This window comes from Leucopleurus acutus (genome assembly GCF_964270905.1).
Source record: "Leucopleurus acutus genome assembly, chromosome: X".
Classification (NCBI taxonomy): Eukaryota; Metazoa; Chordata; class Mammalia; order Artiodactyla; family Delphinidae; genus Leucopleurus; species Leucopleurus acutus.
The window spans coordinates 38,324,981-38,352,526 of record NC_139148.1 but is presented as its reverse complement, the minus strand read 5'-3'; the positions used below and the strand labels follow the sequence as shown (position 1 = coordinate 38,352,526).

The following is a 27,546-nucleotide window of genomic DNA, read 5'->3' as shown; positions in this document are numbered from 1 at the left end:
GCATCTATGTGTGAAGAACACGTGCAAAATATAGTAACAAAAATACAGTATCTGCCTGGTATTTCTAAAGGACCTTGGTTACATATAATTCTGTACATATAAGAAAGGCAATATTAGGGGTTTTTTCCCTCCACAAATATATCCTTCCTATAAGGTGGTATGTGCAGTATATTGATTTGTACAATTTTACATGAAGCGGAAAGTCAGAAATAGATGGAGCGTGGAAACACATTGAAAGCTTTTATTTCTCTCACACTGTTACTTGTCTGGTTGAGTATTGTTTCCTCTGTCTGGCATCTGAGCCTTGTGGTACAGCACAGTATAAGGGTGTTTGGGTCCTATAACCTGTTATTTAACTAATACTGTTTTCTAGAAGAGTTCCCACTAAGATTTTTCAGCTTCTCGTGCTATGTGTTAACCAGGCATTTTAAACCATCACTTCTCATCACTCCCATGATCCCACCGTTTCATGCTTCCCTCCTCTTTCTCTAGCTGCTCCTTCAGCCTCCTGTGCCAGCACCTACACGCTTCACCTCCAGTGTTCCCTGTTTTGGGAAATAGAATCACCTTCAGACCAGTTTTCAAGTCAAGACCCTTGACACTGGTAGCAGACATTGGAGGGGTCCCGCCATCTCCCCTCGGCACCCATTCCCATATACAGGGACCTACGGCTACTGAGTGCTGCAAGTCTATGCCTGAGGGCTTTCTCTGGCCACTGGGCTTCCATAAGGCTTCCCATAAGGCTTCCACTCAGGACAGGCCCCATAAGGCTGGCCAGGACAGGCCAGCAGTGGGGCGGGGTTAATGCCCCCAGGAACAGCCATCTTCCTAAGACTGACATGATCAACCAATCCCCTCTTAGTTGGAATCACTAAGGCATGTTCTGCACAGTCTCCCAGAGGTCTCGAGTGGGATCAAGCCCCAGTTGCCCACAATAACAGCCTGCTAGATGCTGTGTCTTTACTGCCTACCTTCCTTTCCTTGTTTCATCTCCCCAGCGTCCTACCGGGGCTTCTTTTAGGTCACCTCCCAAATAAACTAGTGGCATCCAACTCCTTGTTTCAGGGTCTGCTTTTGGATATTAGATACTTTCTTCTTTTCTTATTCCTAAAGTCCTAGTTGCAAAATATAGCTTGCATCTGTCCACCTCACCGTCTCCGTGTCCCTCCAGACCTGGGGTTCCACACGTGGGACCGCTATAGTTCTGAGTCTGCTCGTTTAAGTCCCGTCATTTGGTCCAGCCCTTCTCCAGTCCACTCTTTTTCTTTTTCCTTTTTTTACTGTGAAAAAATATATATGTAACGTAAAATTTACCATTTTAAGTGTACAATTCAGTAGCAGTAAGTACATCTATATTGTTGTGCAGCCGTCACCACCATCCATCTCCAGAATTTTGTCACCAACCTAAATTGAAACTCTGTCCCCATTCCTCTCTCCCCTCAACCCCTGGTAACCTCCATACTACTTCCTGCCTCTATGAATTTGACTACTCGGGAACTTCATATAAGTGGAATCATACACTATCTGTCCTTTTGTGTCTGTCTTCTTTCACTTGGCATAATGTCCTCAAGGTTCATCCATCCAGTCCTTTCTTACACTAAAGGAAGAATAATTTGTTTTTAGTGGGGAAAGCACAAATTTGATGTTTCTAAGTTACAAAAATGTATTGTCAGAAGTGATGTAAACAAAGTTGTTCAAAGACAAAAGCTAACTACCCATCGGCCTTTATCCCATCCCAACCCTTCTGAGGTGACTTGTGTTGACAGCCTGGCACGTATCCTTCCAGACTTTTCTCCTGGAAGGATAATCTTTCTAAAATATAAATCTCATGAGGTTACTCGTGTGCTTCAGACCCTGCAGCAACCTTCCATTAAACCCAAGATCAAGTCCGAAATGATGACTGTGGCCCAGACACACTGCAGACCTGAGCCCTCCCTACAATGGAAGCCCAATCTCCCATGACTTCTGTTCACTGTGTAGCCACACTGGCCCACCTTCAACTTCTCAAATAATCTACCATGTTCTCTATGGTCTCTGGCCTTTGCACTTGCTCTTCATGTGGATCTCTTCCTAGCTCTCCTACTGTTACTGAAAGTGGGGTCTGGCTGCTCACCTCTCGAAAGCCAATAAAGAGGTAAGGTTGGTGGAAAGGAAAGTTTGCTTTATGTCGGAGGCCGGCAAGCAGGGGTGGGAGGGAAGGGCAGAGTCCTGTCCAAAGGCCGACCCCCCCACCACTGACAATCAGGGGGCAAGAACTTTTATAAGCCGAGGGAGGGGGCCACATGCAGAAACAGCACAGTCAGCTCTGACGGTCATCTTGAAATTGGTCATGCGGTGGTCTGACCAGTGTGGTCTTGATTGTTTTAAGTACAGTTAGTCTTTAGTTCCAAGGTCGGTTTGTTCATATATCTTTGAGGCCAGCTCTCAGAATTGTGGCTGCTTATGTCATGGCTCCAGTCTGGTCATCATGTGGTTAACTTCTTCCACCTGTTGGGGGTTTGGTATCTATAAGACAGCTCAAAAAATATGGCTCTGAATATTATCTATAGCCCTTGAGGAGGAACTTAAAGGTCCTTGACTATTTTTAATGACTAAACTATTATTAGTTAGTCTTGTTGGACTGTTTTCCTTTGTTTCTGCATTTTCTCACTTCTCTGATTAAACTTATTCTTTGGCTAAAGTTTTTCCACAGACAAAAGGCAGGTCGAGGACATGGGGGTCATGGACCATGGGGCCCTGCTCCGTTTTCCTCCTTCCTACCTACAACTTTGGTGACTCTTGATCATCTTTCAGAGTTTATTTTAAAACTTACTTTTTAGGGGGAGGGTCTCCTTATCTGATAGCTTTTCCCGCAAACTACACTGCACCCCCAGTTCTTCCTTCCTGTGGCACCTTGTTTTATACCTTTCCTGCCGTCCCTGGGATAAACTCCAGGAGCGCAGACACTGTCTTTTTCACCACCTAGCACAGTGCTTGCACCTAAGAAGTTCACAGTAAATATTGATTGGCTAATTAAGCCTTTCTTTGAGAACCAAATTTAGAACTTTGGGTTTTAAATTTCATTTGGACCCCTCTGTGTTATCCCTCTTTTCTGAGTTACTTTAATGTAGTTATTATGATGGGTTAGTAACTATTTTTTTCCCAAGTAACAGGGTTCATTTTTTTTTCAGTTATACATATATGTGTATCTATTCTTTTTCAAGTTCTTTTCCCATTTAGGTTATTACAGAATATTGAGCAGAGTTCCCTGTGCTAGATAGTAGGTCCTTGTTGGTTCTCTATTTGAAATATAGCAGTCTGTACGTGTCAGTCCCAAACTCCCAATCTATCCCTCACCCCATCCTTCCCCCTGTAACTATAAGTTCGTTCTCTAAGTCTGTGAGTCTGTTTCTGTTTTATAGACAAATTCATTTGTATCATTTTTTTTAGATTCCTCACATAAGCGCTATCATATGATGTTTGTCTTTCTCTGTCTGACTTCACTTAGTATGATAATCTCCAGGTCCATCCATGTTGCTGCAAATGGCATTATTTCATTCTTTTTAATGGGTAAATAATATTCCATTCTATACATGTACCACATCGTCTTTATCCATTCATCTGTCGATGGACATTTAAGTTGCTTCCATGTCTTGGCTATTGTAAACAGTGCTGCAATGAACATTGGGGTGCATGTATCCTTTCGAACTATGGTTTTCTCTGTATATGTGCCCAGGAGTGGGATTGCTGGAACATATGGTAGTTCTATTTTTAGTTTCTTAAGGACCCTCCATACTGTTCTCCATAGTGGCTATACCAATTTACATTCCCACCAGCGGTGTAGGAGGGTTCCCTTTACTCACACCCTCTCCAGCATTTATTGTTCGTAGATTTTTTGATGATGGCCATTCTGACTGGTGTGAGGTGATACCTCATTGTAGTTCTGATTTGCATTTCTCTAATAATTAGCGATGTTGAGCATCTTTTCATGTGCCTCTTGGTCATCTGTATATCTTTTGGGGAGAAATGTCTGTTTAGCTCTTCTGATGATTGGTTAGTAACTATTAAACCACCTAGTTGGCTGGCAAAATTATATTTTTAATGAAGGGAATGTCCTCGTTTTCCCTGAGTCTTCTTGTCCCATTTTCAACATCCATGTGCTCAGCACTTATTTGATGACAGCTATGACTCTAATCTACCATAATATAGGCCACAGTCCCTTATCTGCAATTCCCAAACACCCAGAGCTCTGAAAATTGAAAGTATTTTCAGGAGATTTCAGTAAGAGCTGACCAGAACTGATGTGTCTGGTTTGCTATTAGTCATATGTTTTACTGCAGACATAATAATGCAGGTGATCTCAGAGTGGTTGTCCCAGTTGTCATTAGGACTATTACATAATATACACCTACGTACTGTTTTGTCACTCTAAAATCTGAAAAATTCGAAGTTCTGAAATGCATTTGGTTCCCAGAGTTTCAGAACAGGCCCATCTTTAAAAATATAAACTAGGGGGCTTCCCTGGTGGTGCAGTGGTTAAGAATCCGCCTGCCAATGCAGGGGACACGGGTTCGAGCCCTGGTCTGGGAAGATCTCACATGCTGCAGAGCAGCTAAGCCCGTGCGCCACAACTACTGAACCTGGGCTCTAGAGCCCTCATGCCACAACTGCTAAGCCCGTGTGCCACAACTACTGAAGCCCTCCCACGGGCCTAGAGCCCGTGCTCCGCAACAAGAGAAGCCACCGCAATGAAAAGCCTGTGCATAGTAACGAAGAGTAGCCCCCACTCGCCGCAACTAGAGAAAGCTCTCATGCAGGAACGAAGACCCAATGCAGCCAAAAATAAATAATTAATTAATTAATTTAAAAATATATATATAAACTAGGAGGATGGTATACTTTGGAAAATATAATACCAAAAATGAAACAGTCATACGTTTATTCTGTTCATCGTGAGGTTTTAGTTTGTTAGTTGGTGGGTTTTTGCTAAGGAACACAATTAGTTCATCGTTCTCAGAAACGACCTGAGTATCCCCACCAAACTTCTCAGCAAGAATTCAACATGTAGGAGTACCAACAAAGTTTCCAATTTTAAGCTTTCAGTACTTTGGTGGCAGTGCTTCCATGGCGTCTGCTGTTCTGTCCCTCTGAGTAGGGCCATCATGCTAACTGAACCCCAGAGGACAGTAGGGTTCCCTACTCACCAAAACTTGGCTGACTCTGGAACCTTCCATCTGCTAGTCTCTGCCAGCTCTAGTGTCCCTGCTCTGATCCCCTGAAGCCCTTGCTGCTGTTTCCATGGACTGGACACGCTACAGTCGCCCCATCCACAGCACTGCACTGGGAGATGCTCCTTCTACACCTGTAGGCTGAGGTCTCAGAATCCTCTGGTTGGAACCCCAGGGAAGACAGTGGCTCCAGAGACCCCTGCTCCAAAGGCCACCACATTTCCCATGCAGCCTGGTATGTAAAGATGGCCTGTAGTTATTATGGCAGTTGAAGGAAACTCGGCATTATTTGTAAAACCGAGTCAACAAGATCTAATTCTAAATCTATTTCTCTGTGTTTTTTCTTTTAATAACTTGACCAATTATCATCATTCTAGATCTTTCTAGTGGGGCAAGATATGGCTATTGTTTGAGAAAGGAAGAAAGGGTAGCATGTATCTTGGCTTGGGTTCCCCTAGAAGCTGACCCTAAGACAGAATGTGAGTGCAAGTCATTTATTTGGGAAGTGATCCCAGCAAACCCCAGAGGGGTTTGGAAGCCTAGAGGAGGTAAGGAAGTCAAAAAGGATGAATTTTCAAGCCTGTTTCCACTGTGAGTGACTGGAGCTCAATCCTGCTGGGGACCCCGGGGGAGACAGTGGAGGATACTCCTCATTTATCCCCACTGAGTTGTGAGGCAGAGTCAGTCAGGGGCTTAAGTAGAAACGAATGAGGAGGGGACGTAGGGGGGTGGGGCATGGACAACACCTGTTACAACATCTTTCATTAAAACCTCAACATATCTTTAAAAAGGAATGATAATAATTGTAAACCTTATCGAGTTCTAAAATTTCATCTTCTTAAAGTTTTTAAATGACAGCTTCGTTGATATATACAATTCACATACCATACAATTCACTCACCTCCAGTGTACAGTGTAATGGTTTTTAATATATTCACAGGGTTGTGTAATCATGACCCCAATGTAACTTTTGAGTTTTCTTGGCCCCACAAAAGGAAACCCTGCACCCATTTGCAGTCATTCTCCATTCCCCATCACCACCACCACCATCACTACCCGCCTACCCTCAGCCCCTGGCAGCCACTAATCTACTTTCTATCTCTAGATATTTGCTTGTTCTGAACATTTCATATAGATGGAATCATACCATAAATGACTTTTATGTCTGGCTTCTTTCACTCGGCATAATGTTTTCACGGCTCATCCACATTGTAGCATGTATGAATACTTCGTTCCTTTTTATGGCTGAATAATATTTCATTGTATGGATAGACCACATTTTGTTTATCTCTTCATTAGTTGGTGGACATTTGGGTTGTTTCCACTTTGGGGCTATCGTGGATAGTGATAGTGCTGCTATGAACATTCATGTACAAATTTCTGTGTGGACATATGTTTTCATTTCTCTTGGTTAGATACCTAGGAGTGGAATCGCTGGGTCATATGGTAATTCTATGCTTAACCTTTTGAGAATCATCTTCCTAAGATTTTTTAAAATTTATATAATATATATAATTTATAATGTATATAATTTAACATATATATAATATATATAACATATATATATTATATATATAACGTGTTAACTTCTGCTGTACAGCAAAGTGATTCAGCTATATATTCTTTTTCATATTCTTTTCCATTATGGTTTATCACAGGATATTGAATATATTTCTCTGTGCTGTATATACAGTAGGACCTTGTTGTTTATCCATTCTATGTATAATAGTTTGCCTCTGCTAATCCCAAACTCCCAATCCATCCCTCCCCTACCCCGCTTGGCAACCACAAGTCTGTTCTCTATACCTAAGATCTTAAAATGTCATCTCCGTGATTTTCTGGATACCACGTAGTGGATGCACCTAGAAAGATGGTATTTTGTGTTGCCTTCTGGGAAGAGAAGTTGACTGTAATAGTCCAGGAAACTGGAAGGAGACAGGAGGGGCTTGACCAGCTAAGCTGCCTGCTTCTCCCGTATGCTTTTCCCAGATGGTTGGGACTGGAAGAGATAGATCCTTGGGGCAAAATGCCCCAACATTCACAGGAAAACCCTGACCAAAGAAAATACTTACTGGTGTATTTAAGTATATGCTTATATATAAAATGTATATATTTACATGAACATATTTATGTGTATATTTAAGTATTATATTTAACATATAATAAGTATTTTCCTTAGTAGCAATTTTCCTATGAACGTTGGGGCATTTTAGTTGGCCTGTGAGCCTGGAATACAGATCTTGATGCCAAATTCAATCCCTTAATGGGTGAGCGATAATTGCATTGTATTCGTCAGTTTAGAAAGCACAATATAAACAATGTCATTAAGTTCCAAAATTTACAGGGTAATCTAATAAAGATGTATTGGTGGTGTTCAAAGAAAAAGCAATTAAGGGAAACAGCTCCTGAGCCTTGAAAAAATAATGTACATCCTTCGCTCTTTTCCCCACTGTCATCATTAGGTTGTAATTGAAGTAAATTTCATAAAATTTCAAGTAGTTGAGTTTATTTTTATTAGATTTGATATACAGCTTTGGGAAAGCACTTTTGTCAATTTACTTGCATACAATTTTTTTCTGAAATAGGGAAGGTTAGTGACAATATAAAGGCAGATAGACTGATTTACAGAGAAGTTTTGCAATTATGTAACTCAAAGTGCTTAATCTTAGGTCTCTAAAAAGTATAAATTTATAACAAAAAGTCAATCATTTATACAATGAGTCCTGGAAATAGCCCAGTAAATGAAACTACTCATCACAACTAATAAATTTTTTTTACTAATTCTGGATGAATTATTTTCATAAGTTTATTTTCAAGTCTTATCATCCAAAGACAACCACTCTTAACATTTGGGTATATTTTATTTCAGCCTTTTTTCATGCATTTGTTTGTTTTCTCTGTGTGTGTGTCACACATTTATATTTATAGTCATAGAACAAACACAATTTTATATCTTTTCACCTGATATTAAAACATAAGCATTTCCCACATTATTACAGTCTTTATGAACACAATTTAATATCAAATAAGCTTACCATAGCTTACTTAACTGATACCAGATTATTGGACATTATGTATTATGTGTGTGCACTGTTATTATAAATGACACTGCACTAAAGATCTTTAGGAACGATATTTTTTCCACATTTGATATTATTTCTTGGAATTGAATCATAAAGTAATAATTTCCGATTTAAAGATATGGATACTTTAAAGTTTTTGACAGATACTGCCAAATTGCTTCTCTCAAATGTTTTACCAATTACTATTCTAGCCAGCTTTGTTTCATCACATTGTTGACAGCCTTTAATATCATCCTTTTTTTACAATCTTTCTCAGACTGCAAGTGAAAATGGTATTTCTCAGTTTCTCAAATTGAGAGGTGAAAATGGTTGTTTTTAATTACTAGAAAGTTGAACATTTTTCTTGTGTGTATTAGTCAATTACATTTTCTGGGAGGGCCATTTTTATTTCTTTTTTTTCTTCATTTGTGGTTAGAATCTGGGGTGGAATCTATTCTTCTTTTTGAATAAACCAGTATTTACGTATATGTTTCTTGGTTACAGTTAAAAACTTTAACCAAGATGTTTAAATGCTCTTTGAGAACGATTATGCCCTTCTAATGCAGGTAGTGTTCTGTGAGCTTCTCGACCCCTTCCAATGTACAGATTTCACACCCAGGTGTCTGGCCAAAAGCCACGGGATGATTCTGATACTGCAATTAAAATGGTTTAGTCCAATAAGTAGACTTCCTTGAACATGTTTTCCTTGTGGTATTATTCTATGCAAAACTTGTATTGTGATTCTGCTACTTTTACAAACCCCCAGGGGAACGTAGCAGTTTCAAACTTCACCTGTGCTAAGATGACTCCCAAATCACTATGTATTTCCAGCCAAGGTCAACAGATGGGAAAATAGATAACTATTGGCTTTGTAGTTGGGTCAGTTATGAGAGACGGAAGGAACTGGGGAAGTGTGAGATACAGATGGACATAGTAAGACTAAGCTAAGAACATACATGGAGACCCACACAAGGATATACACAGAGTAGAGGAGCCCCAGAAATAGACTCATTGAATCAAACAGAAATTCAGCTGGACAAGGGGGCACAGAAGAACAGAACATCACAGCATAACTTTCTAGATTGAGAATTTTGTTACTAAAGGCTGTTAAATGTATTTTTGCAATTGTGGGTGTAAGTGTTGACATTGGCATTTTCAGTTCCATTTGCTCCTTTGTCTAGGAGGAATTTGTCAAGGATCAGAGGACCCCCAGGTCTGGATTACACCTCCTTTTAACAAGATGGAAGCCACCTCTAATGAGAGGTGGTTTCACCTTTCAACTTGGAATGCAGATTGGTATTACAACTTGGTGCTGTGCCCAAAGCTTGGGAGTACAGAGTTTGTTTAAGGTAGTTAAACACACACACACACACACACACACACACACACACACAATTTCAGCTAGAGCATAATATTAAAACACATTTAATGTATAAGAAACTTCTGTAAGTAGCCGGTACAACATAGACCAGGTACCTTTCTGTTCCACAACCTAATGGTGCAGGCTTAAGATTTAAATGCCCCAGAGGAATTCATAATTAACAAAGCCTTTAAAATACCTTTTTAAAATATCAGATGCTCAAGTGATCTTCCGCTGAGGAAATAGTTTAGTTTTCTGATGGGTGCCCAGACTTATGTTCTTGATTAAAGGAAACTCTGTAGCCTTTAGATGTGAGGCAGGCAGGTTGTGGAGCTGACATTGTACTGTTGATATTTGGAGACCTGTATGAATCCTTCTCCAGGTGGAAGACTCCATTTCTATGTTGACACTTTTTTCCTTGCAAATTTTTTGGAATAAGTTTGTAATTAAAAAGATATTTGGAACAGAAAAGTTGGGGTTGAAAATTTTAAAGGGCACTTGTGATCAAATGGTCACACTGACATTAAAATAAGTTTTGTGATACATCAGATTTTGAGTAGATATGCATTCTGATGAACCCACTAGAGTAAGTTCTTTGCAAAATGAGCCCCTGTTCATTCTTCGCAGCTGAACTAGTTGACTTGTCTGAGTTGTTTCATGCCAGCAACAAATATTTATTGAGGCTGTCTACATGTCAGATATTCTCCCAGGTTCTGGGAATAAAGTAGGAAACAAAACAACTAAGACCCTGCCCTCACAGAGCTTATAATCTAGTGAGGAGGATCACACAGTAAATAACCAATAAATCAACCAAACAAATACCTACCTACCTACATACATACAAAGTACTACCAGTGGCAAGTAATCCATGAAAAATAAAATAGATGGTGTGATGGAGCAGAGTCAGGGAATACCTCTTCCTTAGAGGTGAGGTATAAGCTGAGAGCAGAGATGTTGAACATGTAAATATCAGGGAAAAAGGGTATTACGGGAGATGGGAACAATTGATGCAAAGCCCCTATGGTGGGAACAACTTTGAAGTGTTCAAGGAAGAGAAGGAAAATCAGCATGGCTGGAGTGGGATGAAGTGGGTACTAAGGCAAGATACGTAGGCAAGAGTGAATTCATATGTGGCCCTGTAAGTTAAGTAATGAGGTGGGATTACCTCTTTGCAATGTAAGTCGTTGGAAGATTTGAAACAGGGAAATGTCTTGAATTTGATTTTGCTTTAAAGGATATTCTACCCTATGTAAATTGAAAACAGAGAAGTAAGAGTGGAAGCAGTTGCAGTTGCAAGGCTATTGCAATAGTCCAAAGGAGAGATGCTTTCATCTTAGACCAAGGTAGTAGCAGTATGGGTTCTAAGAAATGGTTGTATTCAGGTAGAGTTGACTTACTGATGTATTGATTGGAGGGTGGAGTGGCCAGGGGGAAAAAAGAACAAGGATAATTCCTGGATTTGGGCCTGAACAACTGGGTGAAGTGTGGTACCATTACTGAGGTGGAAAAGACTGCAGAAGAACTGGTTTGGTGGAGGGGACTCAAGACCTCTGTTTGAGATATGTTAAGTTTGAGATGATTATTAAATAGCTGAAGGCAGAATTAAGTAGGCAATTTCTATATCAAGCTTGAAGCTTCAAGTCTATAAGATTGAGTGAGATCACCCAAGAATGATTAAAAAAAAAAAAAGAGAGATCCAAGAACTGAGTCTTGGGGCTCTCCAACATTTAAAAGCTGGGAAGAGGAGAAAATCCAGCAAAGGAGTCTGAGAAGAAGCAGAGTTAGAGAGGAAGAAACCCAAGGAAGTGTGTGGCCCAGAAACAAGTGAAGACAGTGGATCAAGAAGGAGGACAAGAGAGTTCCCCGGTGGCCTAGTGGTTAGGATTCTCGGCTTTCACTGCCTTGGCCCAGGTTCGATCCCTGGTTGGGGAACTGAGATCCCACAAGCTGCACGGCGCGGCCAAGAAAAGAGACATTAAGGCAGATCCTACAGACATTGTAAAGAGAGAGAGAGAGAATAAGAAGGAGGACAAGAGGAGAAGCTGCTAAGAGAACAATTAATCTAAGGACCCAGACTGGACCACTGGGTTTGCAATATGAAAATCACTGACATCCTTGACAAGAGTAGTCTAGGTGGAATGGTAGGGATGAAAGCCTGACTGAAGTGAAGTGGAGAAATAGAGGCAATGGGTGAAGATAACTCTTTGAAGAAGTATTATGAAGAGATGCAGAGGGAAGGGGTTGCAGCTAAAAGGAGATATTGGGGCAGTTAGGTTTTTTGAAGATGAGAGATACCAGAGCAGGTTTGTGTGTCGATGACAGTGATCCAGGAGAGAGGGAGAAATTGATGATGCAGGAAAGAAGGTATATGATTAGAGGATCAAAGCCCTGGGGGGAATAGGATCCAAAGAGAGTGGCGAGGGTTGACTTCCTTAAAGAAGCCACTTCACTTAAGTCATAAGACGTAGAGAAAGCAGCACATGCAGGCACAGGTGAAGGTATATAGCTGGATTTATTATGGAAAGATGATATTTTTATTTTCTCAATCAAAAATGAAGCAGAGTCATCGGTCGAAGAGGGCTGGGGGCAGGGGAGGTGGTGTCATGGAAGTTGAAGAAGAAAAGGCATGAAATAGCCATTTTGGACAGTGGGAAATTACATACTACGGTTCAAAAACATTATTCATTTAATTGCGTGAAGGTATCTGTCAAATATAATAGTCTTGATTTTAGAAAAGAGATATTAAAATGTTCTTCTCGAGGATGATTAATCAAAAGTTAACTGCTGGGCTTCCCTGGTGGCGCAGTGGTTGAGAGTCCGCCTGCCGATGCAGGGCACACGGGTTCGTGCCCCGGTCCGGGAAGATCCCACATGCCGTGGAGCGGCTAGGGAGCCTGTGCTCCGCAACGGGAGAGACCACAACAGTGAGAGGCCCGCGTACCGCAAAAAAAAAAAAAAAACTGCTTAGATTGCTCCAAGTCCATGATAAAAATGTTATCAACAGAGAAAAAATTGCTTTACCTCTTCTCTGCTATGGTCAGTGGGCATTTGTCCAATCTATGATACAATTTATCCATTTGTTTTGTTATAGGTTAAAAAGAAGGTGGTTTAAGACCCAGTCATTTTTTGTGTGATGCACAGTTTGAAGAAATAATAAAACCTGGGATGTTATGCCAATATTGTAAGACGTGGGTCTATAGATAAATCATCTATACTGAATCAAAGGTTGATGAGACATGCTATAAAAAGGCTTGAGTTGCCAATAAGTATTTGTGGGGAGGTGGAACTTAAGGAAGCAGAGGCATGATTAATTCCCTGGCAGGCCCAGCCTGCCTATCACTATATGACAACAGCAGGCCCAATATATGCAAGTAATTTTGCACACATAATCTTTGTTTCAACTCTGCCTGCAAGGTACATCCCTGTTTTACAGATTGGAATTAGGAGGAGTTCAGAAGTTATTTGCCCAAGATTCCACAGTGCCTAAGAGGCAAAGTGGGGTCAGAACCTCATTCTTCCAATTTCAAAGCCAAATACTTCCTAAGATGTTGGATCCGTTCATTGAACAGATATTTGTTGAGTATATACCATGCAACAGGCAATGTTCTAAGAGCCTTATGTATTTTGCCTCAATTTCTTTTCACAACTACTTGGTAAGGTAGGGAGTAAACACTTCCACTCTTTTAAAGGTCAGGAACTTGAGGTTTAAAGGAGGGGATAAATTTAATCACCTAACCAATGGTAGACCCTGAATATGAGAGATGTCTAATTTTTCAGAAAGATGAATGTTTCCTTTTGGAAGTGATACAAAGCCAATTTCACACAAGGAATTAATTAACACAATTGGATTGGTAAGGGTTGGGGCCCACTGCTCAGAATGAAATCTAGATATTCTGACTAAAAGTACCTCAATTTGTTTTTGATTTGGGGTAACTGAGTAGATGTCCTAAAGTGAATGAGGAAACTGGATCCCAGCTACAGATACCCCTGAAATAATTTGCCCAGACAGCAACAGATATTCTGTTTTTCTATACATTTTGGCACTCGCGTTCATTTTTGTGTGGCAGGTCCTCTTCTGATATTAACCTAACAACTGAGTCCAGGACCTCTCACTGAGATTTAGAGTGATCCTTTTTTACTCTTTCTGAGAGTATAATTTTCCCTAAAAAGAATTGAACCTAATGAACATACAAGTAACTTCATCTGAGTTCCATTTGAGGCCCTGTCTGCACAAACATTGACAGCTTGTTTTGGCTTTCCGGAAGCCTTTTATCAAACCACAAGGTGGCTTTTGGCCAGACATGGAGAGCTTTCAACCTATCTCCAAACAGTTGGTATGAAATAACAGGAAAAGCCTCTTTCCAAAAATAATTTGAGTGAAAAGTTTAAAATTATAGAGCTCCCAAAATATTCTTGGGGATTTAGATGCAAATTCTGCCTCAGCCTACCTTCTCCTGGCCCACCACGTTCTCCTCATTTCTTTCTTTTTTTTTTTTTTTTTTTTTGCGGTACGCGGGCCTCTCACCGTTGTGGCCTCTGCCGTTGCGGAGCACAGGCTCCGGACGCGCAGGCTCAGCGGCCACGGCTCACGGGCCCAGCCGCTCTGCGGCATGTGGGATCTTCCCAGACCGGGGCACGAACCCGTGTCCCCTGCATTGGCAGGCGGACTCTCAACCACTGCGCCACCAGGGAAGCCCTGGTCTCCTCATTCTTATTGTAGGTGCTCTAATAAGGGGTAAATTATTCATTGCTATGGTAACTGTGACTCAGGGCTCATAACACACCTTGGGGGAGACAGTTGGGTAGGGCAAATTGTCTAGAGCCTGAGCTATATTTGGGGGGATGAGATGGTATTAAGTGAAATTTTCCCAGGAGAACAAAGGCCTGGAAACACTAAACAGTGTGGGATATGGAAAGAACCACAGGGGGAGGGGATTCAATATTGCTAGAGTATAAGGTACAGGGTGGGGAGCAGAAGGATAAAGCTAGAAAAGTTGGCAGAGGTGAAGTCACGCTGGATCTTTAGGGCATTAAGGGTAAGATGGGACAAGGGATCAGGAAAACTCAAGGATAAATTCCAGGTTTCAGACACAGACTCCCGGGCAAATGACTGGGCCCAAGTTACGAGTCAGAAAAAAACCTGGGAAAATGGATAGGATATGATCATTCATTAGTTTCAGGTTTGTCAGTTATCCCTACATTGTAAATATAATGAAAACTAGGGATTTCCTTACTGGTTTGATGAAGAGCCCTGCTTTGGAACAGGAAGAGCTGCCATCTTTGAAGCCATGCAAGGAGCTGACGAATCAGTAAGAACCCAAGAAAATGGTGACCTCTGCTGAAGCCGTATCCCTATTAATGAGATGAGGTCCAGATAGCTTAGAGCAGAGGTTCTAAACTGGTAGCCCATGGGCCTTCCTGCAGCACTGCATGTCTTGAAAGAAGAAGAAAGAGGGAAACTTCTAGTTTCTTACACTGTTGTTTCACCATTTTTCACTTGGTGGAACTAAGTACACTTCCAGCCTTCCCAGGAGCTCCCTTTCCAAATATGTATATTACAGTCACCCTCTTCCCACCCCTGTGGTGCCTTGCCTGTTAGGCTTCGTTCTTTTCTAGAAGCACGTTAGGCTTGGATATCAACTCCTTGATAACGTGCAGCTTAAGGACAGTAGTGTGGTTGAGAATGTTTGATTTGTAGGGAGGAAGAGAGGAGGGTTTTTTTTTGAGAGGGGATTCTGTGACCAACCCACCACCAGTTGTAGCCACAATGGCTACAAATTGACCAAATGGACCAGTTGCTTTAGGTAGTATTCCCCAAAATATGTAAGGAGACATTGCTGCCCTTGAGAAAATCACTTCCATCTCCTGTCCCCCAATAAGTTATAGAGACTAAGAAATTATGTAAATAGTATATAGTATCTCCTGATGGAGGTATGCAATACGTCCAGCTGGATAGAAACCAGTTTAACTTTTTGTGTGTGTGTTTATTTTTATTTTATTTTACAGCAGCTTGGTAACATATTACTAACAACCATTGTTGATACAGAAAATGTCAGCAAACATTTGTACTTAAACAATGCTTCATTCATCTTTTTTTTTTTTTTTTTTTTGGCTGTGTTGGGTCTTTGTTGCTGCGCGGGCTTTTTCTAGTTGCGGCGAGCGGGGGCTCCTCTTCGTTGCAGTGCACAGGCTTCTCATTGCAGTGGCTTCTCTTGTTGTGGAGCACAGGCTCTAGGTGCGTGGGCTTCAGTAGTTGTGGTGCACGGGCTTCAGTAGTTGTGGCGCGTGGGCTTCAGTAGTAGTGGTGCATGGGCTCTAGAGTGAGCGCAGGCTCAGTAGTTGTGGCGCACGGACTTAGTTGCTCCACGGCATGTGGGATCTTCCCGGACCAGGGCTCGAACCTGTGTCTCCTGCATTGGCAGACAGATTCTTAACCACAGTGCCACCAGGGAGGCCCCATTCATCTTTAAGTTGGGCAAACCTTAAGTATTTTGCAATTAAAAATATGTATAATCTAAGAAAACCCACCTATTATTTCAAATAATCATCTTCATAATTTTGATTTTATAGCCATTTAAAAAAATTGATATATAATTGACATATTAGCTTTAGGTGTACAACATAAAGATTCAATATTTGTATATACTGTGAAATGATCACCACAATATGTCTAGTTAACATACATCACCACACATAGTTACAAAAATTTGTTTTCTTTGGATGAGAATTTTTAAGGTCTACTCTCTTAGCAACTTTCAGATATACAATACAGTCTGATTAACTATGGTCACCATGTTGTACATTACATCCCCATGACTTATTTATTTTATAACTGGAAGTTTGTACCTTTTGACCACCCGATTTAACTTTTTTTTTCCAGAATTTTTTATTGTGAGAATTTTCAAGGAATTATACACTCATATACCTACCAACTAGATTGTACAGTTAACATTTTTGCTATATTTGCTTTGTTCCGTATTATCCATCTATCCATCCCTCTCTTTATCTGTCAATCCCTCTTTTTTTGATGCATTTCAAAGGAAGCCACAGACATCGGGACCTCCTGCCTCTAATTACCTTAGCACGCCTATCCTTAACCAGCTTTGTTTGCATCTGCATTTTCTTATCGTACAACAAGCACAAAAATCACGTGGTTTTTTTTGGTTTTTTGTTTTGTTTTTATCACAATGCCTTTATTATAACAAAATTCACATGTTTTTTATTAACACCTATTGATGTCACTCAAATTTCATGCTCCGCAGGGCAGACTTTGGGCTAATGCTTTGGAGTTATGAAGACACCACCTATGTACTGAAATTCCAGGTTAATTAAAATTGTTGTCCTGCCTCATGTAGATTAATCACAGAATGGAAAGGGGGTTAATCATTATTTTACAGATGGGGAAAGTGAGGCCCAGAAAGGTGGGGACTCTTGTTCAAGGTCATAAAGCCCATTAGACCTATTTGGCATAGAGCTTTTCTACAGAATGACAATGTTCTGCCTTGTCCTTGAATGAGGCTATGTTTTCCTTTTACTCTGGTCCTTGCACACCGCTGACTGCCTTGGTCTTTGGCTCACAAGGGTGTTTCAGCAGCAAAGTAAAACTCCTGGGCCAGGCTCCAAACTAGGCTCCCAAATGACTGCTTTGTAACTTCATTTCTTCCAGTTACTTGTCACATCTCATCCAGATTTCTTTTCCTTGGCAATGTCCACATTTTATTCTGTTCTTCTAGAATTCCAAATTAATCATCTCATTTTTGGTGAAAGGAGATGTTGAAATGAAGAAGTGTTCAAAGTATTCTACAGCAGGCCTGTGACCCTCTTCTGGGCATTTGTAACACCCAGCTCTTTCAGAGACTAAGATCTAGGGAGTGGGTGAGCCAAAGGGGGAATGGATCTCTCCTATTTTATATTCTACCTTAAAGATGTTTGTGATTCTAAAAATCATGTTGGTAAAATAAATAAATAAATAAAAATAAAATAAAAATCATGTTGGTAATCCATAGGAGGGCAGAGATATTTCACCCTTAAATCACAGTCAAGGAAACTATCGTGGCATCATATGATTATTTTCGATACTTAAAAAACAGTATTCTTAAAGGAGTGTGTGTTTATTTATATATATTCCATTGAATTTCCAAAAGGTGAATTAAACGATTAGTTTTATATAAGAATTTTTAAAATGAAGACTATAACACACAAATTTGGGAAAGACAAGGCTGTAATTTCTGGGTTTGCCTCCGTTTTTGTTTTTTTTTTGCTGTACGCGGGCCTCTCACTGTTGTGGCCTGTCCCGTTGCGGAGCACAGGCTCCGGACGCACAGGCTCATCGGCCATGGCTCACGGGCCCAGCCGCTCCGCGGCATGTGGGATCTTCCCGGACCGGGGCACGAACCCCTGTCCCCTGCATCGGCAGGCGGACTCTCAACCACTGCGCCACCAGGGAAGCCCTGGGTTTGTCTCCTTTTTTCATGGGAGACCATACTGAGGTCAAGCAGAAACAAATTTTGTCTACCATGATTATAATACACGAAAGAGAACCCACTCCTTTCACACGACAAAAAAAAGACAAGAGCTTGGCTATGAAACGAGGCTCATTATGATTGCTGACATTTTAGGGAAATGCAATAATTTACATGTAGAGCGTGATGAAACAGTTTTTATGGTTTTAAATGTATTCTGAAAGGGCTTGGAAGGCAGTCTCATTGTAGTATCTCCGAAGCAGCCGCATCTGGAGAAAGGTTTCTATGGCAACTCATGAAAGCTTGATGTTTTTTTTCTCCTTTTCAAGAGCATAAATCATCACATGGCCTGAGGCTTCAGCAAAGGTCTTCTTTATTTTAGAAGCTATTGCCATTTGTTTTTGTGTTGTATATTTTGACTGTCTAAGAGAAAACAGAGCAAAGGGCTTCCAAGAGGTCTTGGAGTCTTTTTCATATCTGGGGGCAAGATGTGAATAACGTAATTCTAGACTTTGCTTCTCAGTGATCAAAGTGATAGTACATACACATTGATATGTTTGGTTTATATCATGTGTTGTTTCAGTTTTCAGGAAAGTTGTGATCGGTGCGTTCTCAGGAAAGAGGAGTTAGCCTGGACTTGAGGAGGAACTGTTTGGCCAAAGCACCTCTTTTTTTTTTCTTTCTTTCATAATTGAGATTTTATTGGTTGTTTTGAGGATTGGTACACAGACATTTCACTTTGTACACAATTCTCAACATGCGCACCAAAAACCTAAAAAATCATGTAGTTGTGATTCTTTTCTGAACAGTTATTCCAGTGACTTTCCAGCTTAAAATTTGGGGGCAGATTTTCCTTCACAGGATATCAAGTACCAGTATCTTCAAATATTGATATGCTGTTACATCGTTAAGTCCCATTAATTCACAATTTAATATCACATACACTACATACTCAAATTGTCAGTTGTTCACAGCACATTAACAGTTACTAGAAGAACTGGACTACCACGACCAAAGATGTTACAGAGTGCACAAAATTCTGCCCAGGAGAGCCAAGAACAAGGGGTCAGTGGTTTGCTTGAGGAAACAATTCTACCAAAAACAACGTGGGAAGGGAAGTAATTTAAAGTGTTTAAGACATTAAATGCACAACTGAGTCCAAACTGCCATTTAGTGTGCTTTGTATTATAGGATAGAAAAGCTACCCTCCATCTGTGGAATGTTAAGCTGACACCCAAGACAATCAAAGCCTCCCATATTCAATATCCCACTATTTTCTGGTTGTACCAAAAAATAAACAACCAGCAAATGATTTCACCTCTTAAAAAAAAGCATTTACACTTAAAAAATGGGATGAGGTGGGATTCCTTCCTTTTTAAAAATGTTTCTAGAGCTACTAAAAAGCTTGCATTTACAAAATATTCCCCTGGATTGTACAAGAATGGAAACAGGGACCACTGATAGGACCAGGTGTGTGATATTAATCAGACTTGGCCTCTTTCTCTCCTGCTTCATCAGAAGCTGGGCTCTCCTCATTTTGAGTTTTTCCATTTTCTGCAGGTCTTCTTTAGTTTCTTGGTTAGCCACTTCAGCCTGTTTTCCCTTTGCTCCCCTTTTCCCCTTTTGTTTGCACTTTTTTGTCGGAAGATTTATCCTTTCCTGCCGCCTTTTTGGGCTTCGTTTCCACTTTTGCAGGAGTCGGTTTAGCTGACAACCTCGCCGATCTCCTCTTGGGCTCCTCCTTCGCCGCCCCCTCGGCGGAGCTGACCTTCCTCTTGGGCATCGTGGCGGCGGGGCGGGCGCGTGCCGGGTGCCTGCGGGCCGCGGCGCGCCGAGAGCCTTCGCGAAGCTGGGCTGCTTGGTCGCTGCCGCTCCTCCCGCCGCCCGAGCTGCTGCGACTCCGCGGCGGGGGCGGTAGGAGAACCGGATGGAACCGGATTGGGAGCCCGCCCCCTCCTCTCCCCTTGTCCCCCAGCAGCGAGCTCCCTCTCCCCGTCGGCCGGGCCGCCCCCCGCCCATTGGCTACGGGGCCCACTGCGCCGCGGCCCGGGCCCCGAATAGGTGAGGCGGGCCGTCACTCGACCACTGAGCCCCGCCCCCGCTCTGGACGCCCCTACCCGCCCGCCGTCTGGCAGGGCCCCAGACCCAGGCGAGGGGGCGGGGCCCAAAGCACCTCTTAATGAGTAGTTCAATGGCGGTATCCCAGAGGGCACTGCGACGCTCTAAATGTCTTCAGATCTCCCTGTAAATGTCTTGGTCCCAGGGTTTTGGGCACTGACAGACTCCAGGTGGTTTTTATCAATATAGTCTTTCCAAGAAAGTTAATAAAGAAATATTCTATTTTTAAAACTCGGCATGCTTTGAGAATTTTTTTTTAACAACATTGGCCCTTGTATGTTACAGGAAGTAATGTGACTAATGAAGAACACACAGTTCACAAAAACAGAGCCGGATTTTAGACCGAGCTCTGCCATCGCTAGTTGTGTAACGCTGAGCAAGCTCTTGAATCTCTCCCAGACTCCATTTTCTAATCTGAAAAATAGGAATAACAGTGAGAGCCTCAAAGGCTTATTGTTAAGAACTTAATGTGTGTTAATATTGGAAACTGTAGTGCTGTACAAATATAAGGTGGTTATTATAATTGGTTAGCTGGCTTTCTTTCCAGCTCTTTTTCTTCGAAAAAGTCAAGGGTATCCCTTTACCATTTCCGGTGTGACGAGAAGAAATCAGTTTCAACGTGTGTCAATATTTTAGTTTCCTGTACTATATTAAATGTATTATGTTTATATAGACACCATTTCAGCCATTTGTTTATTTCTTGACTAAGTAATTAAATGTCATCTTTGCTGCAGGGTATTAAATGAATACATTCAACAAACATGTAAGTGCCAACTGTGTACTAGCATCGAGGACACAGACTAGATAATTAAATTCTTATCATTCAGGAAATAAGTTTTCTGAGTTTCAAGGCCACGGCATAAGCTTCAGGCTGATGCCATGAAAGAGGGGTTGTAATCCAGCCCACACTGCTAGCCAAGCACCGATGTGAGCTGCATTCACCCAAAGAAAGGATGCCTTCTTGAAATTCACCTGCCATGAGTGCGTGCCTTTGTTACGGAGTCCAAGCTCGCTCTGCTCACCGCTCAACTGGCCAATAAATCGGGAGACAAGGTGTTGAGGCAAAGGAATAGCGACTTTATTCAGAAAGCCAGCAAACCAAGAAGATGGCAGACTAGTGTCACAAAAGAACCATTTTATGGGGTCTGGATGCCAGTTTCTCTTATAGAACAAAGAGGGGGAGGAGATGAGGAAGTAAGGTTAAAAGGCCATTTGCAAATATCACCTGGAATGGCCAGCCTCAGGGAGGGAATGTGTTAATTTCTTCTTTCTTGCAGCCATTCACAGGTGGACAGGGTCAGGATGTTTCCTTGAACAAAGGCACTTTGGTTTAACATTCACAGAGAGGGGCAGGGTTCCCTGAGGCAGGCCATTATGTATAGACAATATCCTTTTGAACAAAAGCAATGGGAAGCAAAGGTTAAAGTAAAAGAAACATCCAGCATGCAGTCAGATTTTGTTCTTCCCTGTAACACCTTCTTGTCATTTACACAAAGGTATGGAATGTGCTAGCAGTGACCCTGATGTTTATGTGGTTCCTGATGTTCTATGGAAGGCGTTCAGTGTTTCTTTCACCCTTTAGTAAAGGCTGCTGGCCATGTTTGTTATCTGGAGTCAGATTGTCTGGATTTGAATACTGGCTCTGCCATTGGCCAGCTGTGTGACCTTGGGTATATTACTTGACCTCTCTGTGCTTCTCTTTTTACATCTGCCCACTTCATAGAGTTGTTAGGAGAATAAATTCTGATATGTAAAACATTTGGAATAAAATGTTCCTGTTTTCAGTTATATCTTTACCTGCCTCTACTCTGTGTTGAAGAGTTCAACAATCAACGTCTGAATTCTACCTACAAATGCCGCTTTCCTTTAATGAATTTAATCTCACATTGGTGATATTTTTCTTTTTACCCCAGACCCTTTTGTTTGTGTGTGCATGTTTGTGTTAAATAACTGAAAAGGCATTCTCTGTAGAGACATCAAAGAATTTCAGTTCTTTGATCAGAAGGTCACTTGGTTGTTTCTAGAATTTTCTCATAAAACCATTTGCTTTGTCAGAAGTGACAGAGGTGATGAGGGCTGTTTGCATACTTTTGGCTTTTATCCTTTCTGAGGGAGTGCTTATATGGTTTACCAGTGTTATAAGGGTAGAGATGCTTTGAGGTACAGTGAATTTTTTTTCTCAGTTTCGGTTAACACGATACTTTTTTTGGGTAACTTTAAACTGAGAAAAAGTCTTTATGTAATATTGAAGTACTGATGTTTCATAATGTTTTCAAAACAATTAACTTTGCATTTGAAAATGCTGACAAATTCTGTTAAAGATCAGGTTTTGATAGGAAGGACATGAGACATATCGACAAAGCAAGAAGAGGCCCCTTTGTTACCTGCACTGTACTTTTCAGTCTCCTACAGTATGTTACTCTTTGGCCCTTTTCCGTGGCACAAAACTGGAAGCACAGAATGTTAATAAAGCTGCAAACCACTGATGTTTAGGTATTTTAAATAACTTGAGTGTCTAATCCAAATTGAAGTATCCAAATAATTTAATTGAAATAGTCATCACTTTGATGAAACATTTTCCAAGTGAATTACCTGGGAAGGGAGATGAAATATTTTGATCATTTCATGGCATTAGGCTTCAGTCTACCATTAGTAAGGTGCGCCATGCTTTGCTTATCCATCCGAAGGAGACTCCCTGAGCCAAAATACTACGGATCCTGCACCATTTAGAGGTAACAAATGAGATGATCTTATCAAGGGCCTGTCAGGGACACATAGGGGCTGCCTCTGAAGTTGCCAAATGATCATTGTGAAATGATCCTGCATGTTAAACTCAAGTTTAATTAGCTTTTTAAAAGTAGGAAGTCATTATATGCTTGTTTCTAAATTAGTTGCAAAAATTAAATATCTGTTTAAGAGAAAAACTGATATTTTAAGATTCTTCTATTTAGATGGAGAACAGAATGTTTCAAAATACTTTGCATCAATCAGTGTATAGATTACTGCATTTAAAATGTTTCCTTTTTGGTCCGTGGGTGGTGGCTAAGAGTTCAGGTTTGGGGCTGAACCCTGACCCTGCCATTTACTAATTGTATAATCTACGGCAAGTCAGTGAATGTCTCCAAACCTCCATTTTTTCTTTTTAAAATGAGGATAATAATACCTCTCAGCACTGTGGTGAAAATCCGATGAGCATTATGTATGAAATGCTGTTTCTTCACACAGCAAAGCAATCCTCAATGCTTTATGATGGTGGCTGCTATTACTGTGGGTTTTTTTTTTTTTAGCTGTTATTGCATTGTGTCAGGAAATGATTGCCTGTTTCAGCTGTGCCAATTACACTGTCTAGTGTTCTTAGGGCAAATGTAATTCTGCTACTTTATGATTTTTTTTTCACAATAGTATTGCATTTTAAAATTCCCAGACTTCCCAGAGAATGTACCATCTCTCATATTTTTGTTCTATGGCAAAATGTATTAAAAGTTCCAAATGGGGCTTCCCTGGTGGCGCAGTGGTTAGGAATCCCCCTGCCAATGCAGGGGACAGGGGTTCGAGCCCTGGTCCGGGAAGATCCCACGGAGCAACTAAGCCTGTGCGCCACAACTACTGAGCCTGCGCTCTGGAGCCCGCAAGCCACAACTGCTGAGCCCACGTGCCATAACTACTGAAGCCTGCACGCCTGCAGAGCCCGTGCTCTGCAACAAGAGAAGCCACTGCAATGAGAAGCCTGCGCACCGCAACGAAGAGTGGCCCCCGCTCGCCACAACTAGAGAAAGCCCTCGCCCAGCAACAAAGACCCAACTCAGCCAAAAATAAACAAATAGATACATTTATTTAAAAAAAGAGTTCCAAATGACTGACATAAACATGAACCCTTGGGAAACAACCCTGTTGTAAGCTGGGGCGCTTCTGGATACTTGGTTGTTTGCTTATTCTTTGATTAATCAAACCATTAGTCCTTTTGCCAGTCATCACTAAGGAATCCCTTGAGATCTTAACAATCTTATTTTATTTATAAAAAAAGTTTTATTGAAGTATAGTTGATTTAGAATGTTTTGTTGATTTGCAATGTTGTGTTAATTTCTGCTGTCCAGCAAAGTGATTCCGTTATACATATATATATACATTCTTTTTTAAATATTCTTTTCCATTATGGTTTATCATAGGATATTGAATATAGTTCTCTGTGCTATACAGTAGGACCTTGTTGTTTATACATCTTAACAATCTTAATCAGCTCCGGGCCAGACTCCAACTCCTCAGTTTCTTCTTCAGTTTCCTAAAATTCCCTCCTCCTAAACTTGCAGGGACTTTCTTAAGCCATTGGTATTTGCGTCAGTTATTTTTCAAATCAGTTTTTGTCAGTTGATATCCAACAAGCATGAGTGAGACAAGTTGTGAGGTATTTCTAACAACATATTCTCGTATTGCCCTATTTAAAGATATTTTTGTAATTTCTATTTATGCCTTTTTAAGGCACATGAGCATAAAGAACTCTATTCAATGATTTGATGAGACCCTGGCTTGTTTTAGTAAATGTTTCTGTTTAGCATCAGATACTATTGGGTAACTGCGTTTACCCAGTAGTACCTTTTGTGGAATATAAAATGCTAGCGTAAGGGCTTCCCTGGTGGCACAGTGGTTGAGAGTCTGCCTGCCAATGCAGGGGATACGGGTTCGTGCCCCGATCCGGGAAGATCCCACATGCCGCAAAGCGGCTGGGCCTGCACGTCTGGAGCCTGTGCTCCGCAACAGGAGAGGCCACAACAGTGAGAGGCCCGCGTAGAGCAAAAAAAAAAAAAAAAAAAAAGCTAGTGTATATGAGTGATGTTGTGTTTCGTTCTGAGCCCTTTTGTTTAAGCCTCAACATGCTCAGCAAGTGTATCTGAATTCCACGATAGCAGCTGTTACTATGGCTGCATGTTATTTCGTATTTCATTTGTTGAACTGATGCTTGATAAGAGAAACAGCATTGAATCATCTGCAATTTTGACTCTAAATAGAAAGGTTTTCTCTCTCTGTTTTTCCCTTATAAAGGTAAAATTAGGAAACCAGAGTTAGAAATCCAAGCCCTGTATTTCTAAATTAGGGTTCTGCAGTGCTCGTGCACATTGCTCATGGGGCTGTGGACTTTGGCACCATCACCCCACCACCAACTGGAAGTCCCGGCCTTGCACCCAAGGACAGGGATCGGAAGATGGATTAACTCAAATAATGGAATTTCACATTAGCCTCTTTATTTTTTTAAATTTATTTATTTAATTTATTTTTGGCTGCGTTGGGTCTTCGTTGCTGCACACAGGCTTTCTCTAGTTGTGACGAGAGGGGGCTGCTCTTCGTTTCAGTGCGCGAGCTTCTCATGGCGGTGGCTTCTCTTGTCGTGGAGTATGGGCTCTAGAGCGCAGGCTCAGTAGTTGTGGTGCACGGGCTCAGTAGTTGTGGCTCACGGGCTCTAGAGTGCAGGCTCAGTAGTTGTGGCGCATGGGCTTAGTTGCTCCGCGGCATGTGGGATCTTCCTGGACCAGGGCTCGAACCCATGCCCCCTGCATTGGCAGGTGGATTCTCAACCACTGTGCCACCAGGGAAGCCCCACATCAGACTGTTTAAAAAAAAAAAAAGGTTTCTTCTTTTAGGGCAGCTCAGAGAGGGGGAATGAAACCTCGGCTTTTCATTGTGGCTTTTACGGTAGGCTCATATCTTATGTTCCATGGATTCTTATCAAACCAGAAGATACAAGTGTGTGTGTGCTTTTTTTAGAATATTCTACTTATGTAATATGTATGTATTTATTTTGGCTGCTCTGGGTCTTAGTTGTGACACGTGGTATCGTTGCTGTGGCATGCGGACTTCTTAGTTGTGGCGTGGATGTGGTATCTAGTTCCCCAATCAGGGATGGAACCTGGGCCCCCTGCATTGGGAGCGCAGAGTCTTACCCACTGGACCACCAGGGAGGTCCCTACAAATGTGTTTTAAAAACACGTTGGTCCAAACAAAGTGAAAAATATCTTTTGAAATGTAATCTCTCCCTGAAACAAAAATTGAGAGATGCGGTCTATGAAAAGGATGGCTCTGAGGCCCCGTGAAAAGCAATACTCGTAGTGGTTATAGAAACGGACACTGGAATGAAACTGCCCGGCTCTGCTGCTGGCTCGTTATGTGACTTTGGACACCTCTTTGTGCTTCGGTTTCCCCAGCCATAAAATGGGAATATCAATAGTACCTTTTTTATTGGATTGCTGTGAGAATTCACTGAATTCTCACAGCATTAAAAATATACATTAAAACACTTAGACTAGCATCTCAAATGTTGTGAGCACTATATGAATATTAGCTATTTTTGTGGGAATCATTTTTTTTTCCCACTAGTGTGATCTGAAAGTCTCAGAACTATTATTTTTAAAAGACGGGATAGAAACTGCTTCACTTATCTGTAAGGCACAGCATCTTGTCATTTCCTTGATTTTGTTTGGTCTCATAAAGCAAACGAGTAAGGTATTTGGAACTGAGCAAATTGAGTTTATTGTGGTAAGAGCACCAGAGTTCTCTTGTCTGAGAAAACTCTGTAAGTTAAAGATGCAGAATTTTAAAATCTGTGAGGTCAAAAACTACATTCAGGATGTACTTATACCAAAAACTACATATTCGAACTCTACGCTAAGCTTTATACTTTATCAAAACTCACTGAACTCATTGGGTGAGGTTTATTGTATGTAAATGTACCTCAATAAAACTTTTTTACTTTTTAAGTTGAACTCATGGTGGTGGAAATGTAGTAGGCATACAATAAGTATTTTTGACGACATTAATAATTAAATGAATGAATGAATGGAGTCATTTCATTCTTCAGTGACGGATCATATGGGGAATTAGGACAATTAAGTGGGTTGAATCTTATGTCCTTGGTTTTGAAACTTTACATCAACTTCTGAAAGTTCGGTTTTAATAGTAAAGCTTAGGTCCTTTCACATGTTTTGAAGGCAGACTCTACCCCCCACTCCCCAATTTACCGGATTTTCAGATTTGCCTTGAGAATGAGGTCAGTGGCTCCATTTCGTCCTGTGTCTGCTGGGGCTTATACATTTCTCTTTTGTGTGGCTTTGTGTTTTCTTTCATGTTGTCAGACACATAATCATGTAATTTAGTCTTTAAAGATAGACATTTTGATATAGTAACCAAAGAAGTTTTTTTGTTTTTGTTTTGTTTTGTTTTTTTGCGGTACACGGGCCTCTCCCGATGCGGAGCACGGGCTCCGGACGCGCAGGCTCAGCGGCCATGGCTCATGGGCCCAGCTGCTCCGCGGCACGCGGGATCCTCCCGGACCGGGGCACGAACCCGCG

At 41.3% G+C, this 27,546-nt stretch overlaps 1 protein-coding gene and 1 pseudogene across 2 annotated transcripts in view; one reads left to right on the top strand and one right to left on the bottom strand.

Annotated features, from left to right (window-relative positions):
* Nucleotides 1-27,546, top strand: part of MAOB (monoamine oxidase B) — a 110,964-nt gene that overhangs the window by 16,633 nt on the left and 66,785 nt on the right. The window lies entirely within an intron of this gene.
* LOC309978204 (non-histone chromosomal protein HMG-14-like) lies at nucleotides 19,572-19,984 on the bottom strand (annotated as a pseudogene). Its single transcript has one exon. The product of its transcript is annotated as a non-histone chromosomal protein HMG-14-like (transcript).